This window comes from Cupressus sempervirens, chromosome 5 (genome assembly GCF_028749045.1).
Source record: "Cupressus sempervirens isolate cs-2001-9-10 chromosome 5, ASM2874904v1, whole genome shotgun sequence".
NCBI lineage: Eukaryota > Viridiplantae > Streptophyta > Pinopsida > Cupressales > Cupressaceae > Cupressus > Cupressus sempervirens.
Window position 1 is genome coordinate 661,115,542 of NC_143122.1, and position 6,274 is coordinate 661,121,815.

The 6,274-nt window shown below is 36.1% G+C and overlaps 1 pseudogene; it reads right to left on the reverse strand.

Annotated features, from left to right (window-relative positions):
- Positions 1-731: 731 nt before the first annotated feature.
- On the reverse strand, positions 732-1,223 carry LOC149557633 (pathogenesis-related protein PR-1 pseudogene; annotated as a pseudogene).
- Between the last annotated feature and the right edge of the window lie 5,051 nt (positions 1,224-6,274).

Genomic DNA, 6,274 nt, shown 5'->3' on the forward strand with positions numbered 1-6,274 from the left:
TGATAGTTTTCCAAAACAGCGTGTTGATGTAGGTTTTTAGCATAGTTTTTATTGCATATTTTGCATTCCGGAGGTCAAAAACAACCTTTCAGTCTCAAATCAGCCACGTTCTGAAAACAAATTTTATAATAAACTTACTAATTTACGATTTGAATGATGTTTCTATTATTATCATCTAGATTTTTAAGTAAAAATTTCTCTGAGCCAAGGTTTGATTCTTACATTTTCATCTTCGAACATATTTGACTTAAGCCAAATCCATTCTTTGATATTATTATAGGTGGCGAAAGGAAGTGAAAAGCATTAAAATGCATTGTTATCCATATTCTTCTAAATTTGATCCCTATTCTTTGAAATCGAGTGTATTTGTTCTTGTAAGTGCTTGGAAAATTTATTCATGCTCCCTCATTACATGTTTGTTTTAGCATGGACAAACAAAAACGGCTTCTTCTTGTATTCAAGTTCATATGAAGTGGTTCACACTCTATTCTATAACTAAAATAATGACTATCTTATTACCATATCACTCTGTACTTTCGACAATTACAGTTTACTATATTACAAGACATCGATCCTCTTCCCCTATCTTCCTAAATTTCTAAACTGTCATACCAACGCTTGACAGCAACTATCCAGCTCTTGTTCTATTTGTTAATCAGTATGCTATTTCAAACAATATTATTAGCCACTTCTAAACTACAAACTTATATATACTGGCTACGCTCAGCTCATTAATAAGGTCTAGCCGCAATATAGTTGCCCGGGGGATCATAGCTGCATATGACCCATGTGTCATTGCTCTTACATTTTATAATTGAACACCCAACACTTTCTGTTGTCGCCCACACCATCTGAGTATAGTGTGTGCAATCTGGGCCTGTGCAAGTGTTGGTATCATGAACATACCACTTCCTCTCATCAATCCAAGCATTCATTGCCTGTCGACGTGTCCAATTTGGGCCTTTCCCCCAGAAGATGTTTTCACCGTAGGGCGATCCTTTTGAATGCTGAAGAAGGCAGTCATTTCTTCTCTGTCTCGCATAATTCCGAGCAAAAGCGGCCACTGTGCTATTCCATTTAAGAGGTGGAGCTCCTACGGCTTTTCTGGCCACATTCTGAGGCTCAATGAAGTCAGCAATGGCCTGAGAATTGGTGAAGCCTTGTACGTGGCTTAATAACCTCACCACCAACAGTACCACCAACATTTGGGAAACTTGACTCATTCTTGACACAATATGAGTCATGTAATCTACCAATTATAAGAATCGATCGCAACTGAGAGGCTTCTTCTTATGAGAGATTGAGTTGTGGTAATTCTGTGAAACAACAACCTTCTTAAATAGAGGTGCAAAACGAGTCAAATACAGGTATCGTGTAAAGTTAAATCCTTATCGCTTGGAGTTTTGATGGCTTCAGTTGTGGGGCAAATACAAATACAAATACACTTGATGCTGCTACCGGCCTTGCGAGAGCCTCACTTCGATCACAAGTATTGGGATTTAATATCTGACGTACGTTTAAGACACTCAATTCACTCCGGTAAACACCGTGCTTGGCGTGAAGTTATGTAGGCAGACTTTTTTTAAATATGGCCACCGAAACCAACTGGCACATAACGTACTTATTGAAATCTATGTTGCGTTACAACTCGCAAAATCCCAAAACTGACATCAAAGTATAACACGTGGACTCGAAAAATTAAAAAGGAAACGAACACATTTTTAAAACTTTTTGCTTGATTTCAAATTCTATCACAACAAAAATTGAATTCAATTAGAATTTTAAGAAAAGTAATACTAGCTTTTATATATATATATATATATATATATAAAATGTCAAGGGTCATCCTTCTCGAAGCACTTATTTTAATTTAAATTGTAATGGTTTTTTTGTGTTGGATACGATTTGAATTAAAATAGGTGCCTCGAGAAGGATGACTCTCGGCATTATATATATATATATATAGATACGAGTAACAGTCGTCGCGCATATGGAAGATATGATAATAATTTTAATATTATATATATATATATTCTAATTTTTTATGTTTGATAAAATTAGTATCGATTTATTTCTTTATTTTTATGGTTAGGGCTAGGATTAGGGTTAGACTTATAGTTGCAGTCAGGGTCAATGTTAGGGTTATGGTTAGAAGTGGAGATACAGTTAAGATTAGGGTCACGATTATGATTAGAATTAGAGTTAAAATGTTTATTTATTAATTTCAAAAATTAATTTACACACACACACACACACACACACACACACACACGCACATATTATATATATATAAGTATTTTTCTAATTTTATATATATATATAAGGTAGTATCGATTTATTTGTTTATTTTATGGTTAGGGTTAGGATTAGGGTTAGAGTAAGAGTTAGGATTAGGGTTAGGGTTATGAGTAGGATTAGGATTAGGTTTAGAGTAAAGTTGGAGTTAGCATGAATGTTAGGGTTAGGGTTAGAATTAGAGATAGTGTTAGGATTAGGGTCAGGATTATGATTAGCGTTAGAGTTTAAAATAGGGTTAGATTTGGGGTTAGCATTAGGGTTACAATCAGGGTTAGGGTTATTAATATGGTTAGAGCTAGGGTTAGAGTTAGAGTTAGAGTTAGAATTAGTCCTAGAGTTAGGGTTAGAATTAGGGTTAGGGTTAGAGTTAGAATTAGAGTTAGGGTTAGAGTTAGAATTACAATCAAGGTTAGGGTTAGAGACATGATTCTCATAGTACAAATATTTAGATAAAGTAAAATGACAAAATTATATCTCATAATAAAATTAAATAGATTAAATAAAATGAGAATTATATCTCATTGTACAATTATTTGGATAAAGTAAAATGACAAAATTGGAAGATCTGAATTCACTACATGGATTAGTTTTAGGGTGATGGTTAAGGTTAGGTTTATATTTAGAGTTAGGGTTGTATATAGAGTTACATCAAGGTTAAGGTTAGCGTAAGGGTTTGAGTTGGGGTTAAGGTTAGGGTTAGGGTTAGGGCTATGATTTTCATCTAGACTAAAGTAAGGGTTAATGTTAGAGATAGAGTTTTGAGTTAGGGTTAAGGTTAGAGTTAGGGTTAGGTTACAATTTTAGTGAAGGTTAAACTAAGCATTAGGGTTAGGATTAGAGTCTAATTATGGTAGAGTTAGATTTACAGTGAGGGTTATATTTAGGGTTAGAGTTAGGGGTAGGATTATGGTTAAAAAAAGGTAATTTTCTTTTTGGCATATTGTATTGTAAAATGTTATAGTCAAACATAGATATATGGTTAGGGACAAAGTTACCATTATAGTTAATGTTAACCTTGGGGATAGAATAAGGGTTAGGGTTAGCATTAGGGTTAGGGATAGAGTTAGGGTTAGGGTTTGAGTTATGGTTAAGGTTAGGGTTAGAGTTACGGTTATGGTTATTGTTAGAGTTATGGTTAAGGTTTGGGTTAGAGTTATGTTTATGGTTAAGGTTAGGGTTAGAGTTATGGTTATGGTTAAGGTTTGAATTAGAGTTATGTTTATGGTTAAGGTTAGGGTTAGAGTTATGGCCAAAGTTAAGGTTAGGGTTAGAGTTATGGTTATGGTTAGGGTTAGTTTTATAGTAAGGCTAGGGTTAGGGTTTGAGTCAAGGTTAAAGTTAGAGTGAAGGTTAGGGTTTGAGTCAAGATTAAAGTAAGGGTTAAGGTTAGGATTAGAGTCCAATTATGGTAGTGTTAGATTTAGGGTTATAGTTACGCTCATGGTTAAGGTTAGGGTTAGGGTTAGGGTTATTATAGGGCTCGAGTTAGGGTTATTGTAGGGATAGGGTTAGGGTTTGAGTCAGGGTTAAGGTTAGGTTTAGGATTAGGGTTAGGGTTTTAGTTAAGATTAAAGTTAGGGTTAGGGTTAGGGTTAGAGTCTAGTTATGGTAGCGTTAGATTTAGGGTTAGAGTTAGGGATAGAGTTATGTTTATGGTTAACTTTAGGGTTAGAGTTATGCTCATGGTTAAGGTTAGGGTTAGACTTATGGTTATGGTTAGGGTTACGGTTATAGTAGGGCTAGGGTTAGGGTTAGTGTTAGGGCTTGAGTAAGGGTTAAGGTTCTAGAGTTATGGTTAGGGAAAAGTTTTGGGCCAAGATTAAAGTTAGGGTTAGGTTCATGGTTAGAGTCCAATTATGGTAGAGTTAGATTTAGGGTTAGAGTTAGGGACAAATTAATGTTTATGGTTAAGGTTAGTGTTAAAGTTAGGGTTAGGGTTAGTGTTAGAGTTAAGGTTAGGGTTCAGGTTAGAATTAAGATTAGGGTTAGTGTTAAGGTTAGGGTTAGTGTTAGAGTTAGAGTTAGGGTTAGCATTAGGATGAAAATTAGGGTAAGGGATAGGGTTTGAATTAGAATTAGAGTTCTTGTTAGGGTTAGATTTATAATTAGAGCTAGAGTTAGGGCCAGGGTTAGAGTTACAGTTAGGGTTAGGGTTAGGTTTAAAATTAGAGTTAGAGTTGGGATTAGAATAGGGTTAGAATTAGGGTTAGAAATATAGTTAGGATTAGAGATAGAGTTAGGGTTAGGGTAAGGGTAAGAAATAGGGTGAGGGTTAGAATTAGGGTTACAAATATAGTTAGGGTTAGTGTTAGGGTTAGAATAAGAGTTAGGGTTAGGGTTAGAGATAAAGTTAGAATTAGAGTTCGAATAAGGGTTGGAGTTAGAGTTAGAGTTAGAGTTAGGGTTATATTTAGGGTTAGGATTAGAATTAGTCTTAGAGTTAGGGTTATGGTTAGTGTTATGGTTATGGTTAAGGTTAGCATTAGGGTTAGGGTAAGGGTTAGTGTCAGGGTTATGGTTAGGATTAGCATTAGGGTTAGGGTTACAATTAGAGTTAGAGTTAAAATTAGAGGTAGTGTTAGTGTTAGTGTTCATATAAGAGTTAGAGTTAGAATTAGAGTTAGAGTTAGGGTTCAAGTTTGTTAGGATAAACCACGGACATAAATAAAAAAACTACATGTAAATATAACCAATAACAAAAAAATAATAGAACACACAGAAATGAACACAAGGCACCAAGATTTAACATGGTTCACCCAATCCCTGGGCTACGTCCACCAAACAGCAAGTCCGATCTTATTACAATCTAGTGATTACAACCTGATTACAATCCGTAATCCCTTACAGCTCAATACCGCTGCAAGAACCAATTTCGTATCACAACATTATAAAAAATACCCAACCCTAAAACCACTTTAGGGTTATAACATGTCGGCCACTATTTATGAAGTATGTACAGTACTTTCCTGATCAGTCACGACAATCTAACAATCTCCCACTTGGGGACTGATCAGGCTCAACACTAAACAACAATCTCCCACTTGGAGACTGATCCTGTAGCAATACCACTACCACATGGGGCTCCCACTGGACTCTACTGTTCTTTTATTCATGTTCAGTCTAAAAGACCAACCGAAGCTGAAGAGGAGTTCAACTTCTCCCTTGTTACAACCTTTGTCAACATATCTGCTGAATTGTCATTGGTATGGATCTTCTCCAGCTTTAACTATCCATCCTCCAAAACTAACCGAATGAAATGGTACCGCAACTGTATTTTTTTGGTCTTAGAATGCAGAGCTGAATTCTTAGCAAGATGAATGGCACTCTAACTATCTGTGAACAAATAATTATCCTTCTGAGGATGTCCCAATTCTTCCAAGAAGAACTGAAGCCATATCATCTCTTTGGCTGCCTCTGTAGTAGCAACATATTCTGCCTCTATAGTGGAGAGAGCATTAATCTTCTGTAACCTAGAAACCCAGTTCACGGCTGCCCCACCAACAGTAAAGACATAACCTATAGTACTCCGCTTGGTATCAATATCCCCAGCCAAATCTGAGTCAACATAGCCTTGTAAATCAGTAGTACAGCCCCCAAAGTGTAAACACTTATTGGATGTTCCTCTCAAATATCTGAGAATCCACTTGACAGCATTCCAATGCTCAAATCCTGGATGACTCATATACCTGCTAACGACTCCCACTGCATGTGCAATATCTGGCCTAGTGCATACCATAGCATACATCAAACTTCCTACAGCTAAACCATAGGGTACCTTGGACATCTTATCCTCCTCTTCCTGTGTCTTGGGACACATCTCCTTAGTCAATTTCAAATGACCAGGTAAAGGTGTGATGACAGCTTTAGCATTCTCCATAGAGAAACGTTGCAACACCTTCTCAACATAATCAGCTTGAGATAGCGTCAATGTTCCATTCTTCCTATCTCTGCAAATCTTCATACCAAGGATTTGTTT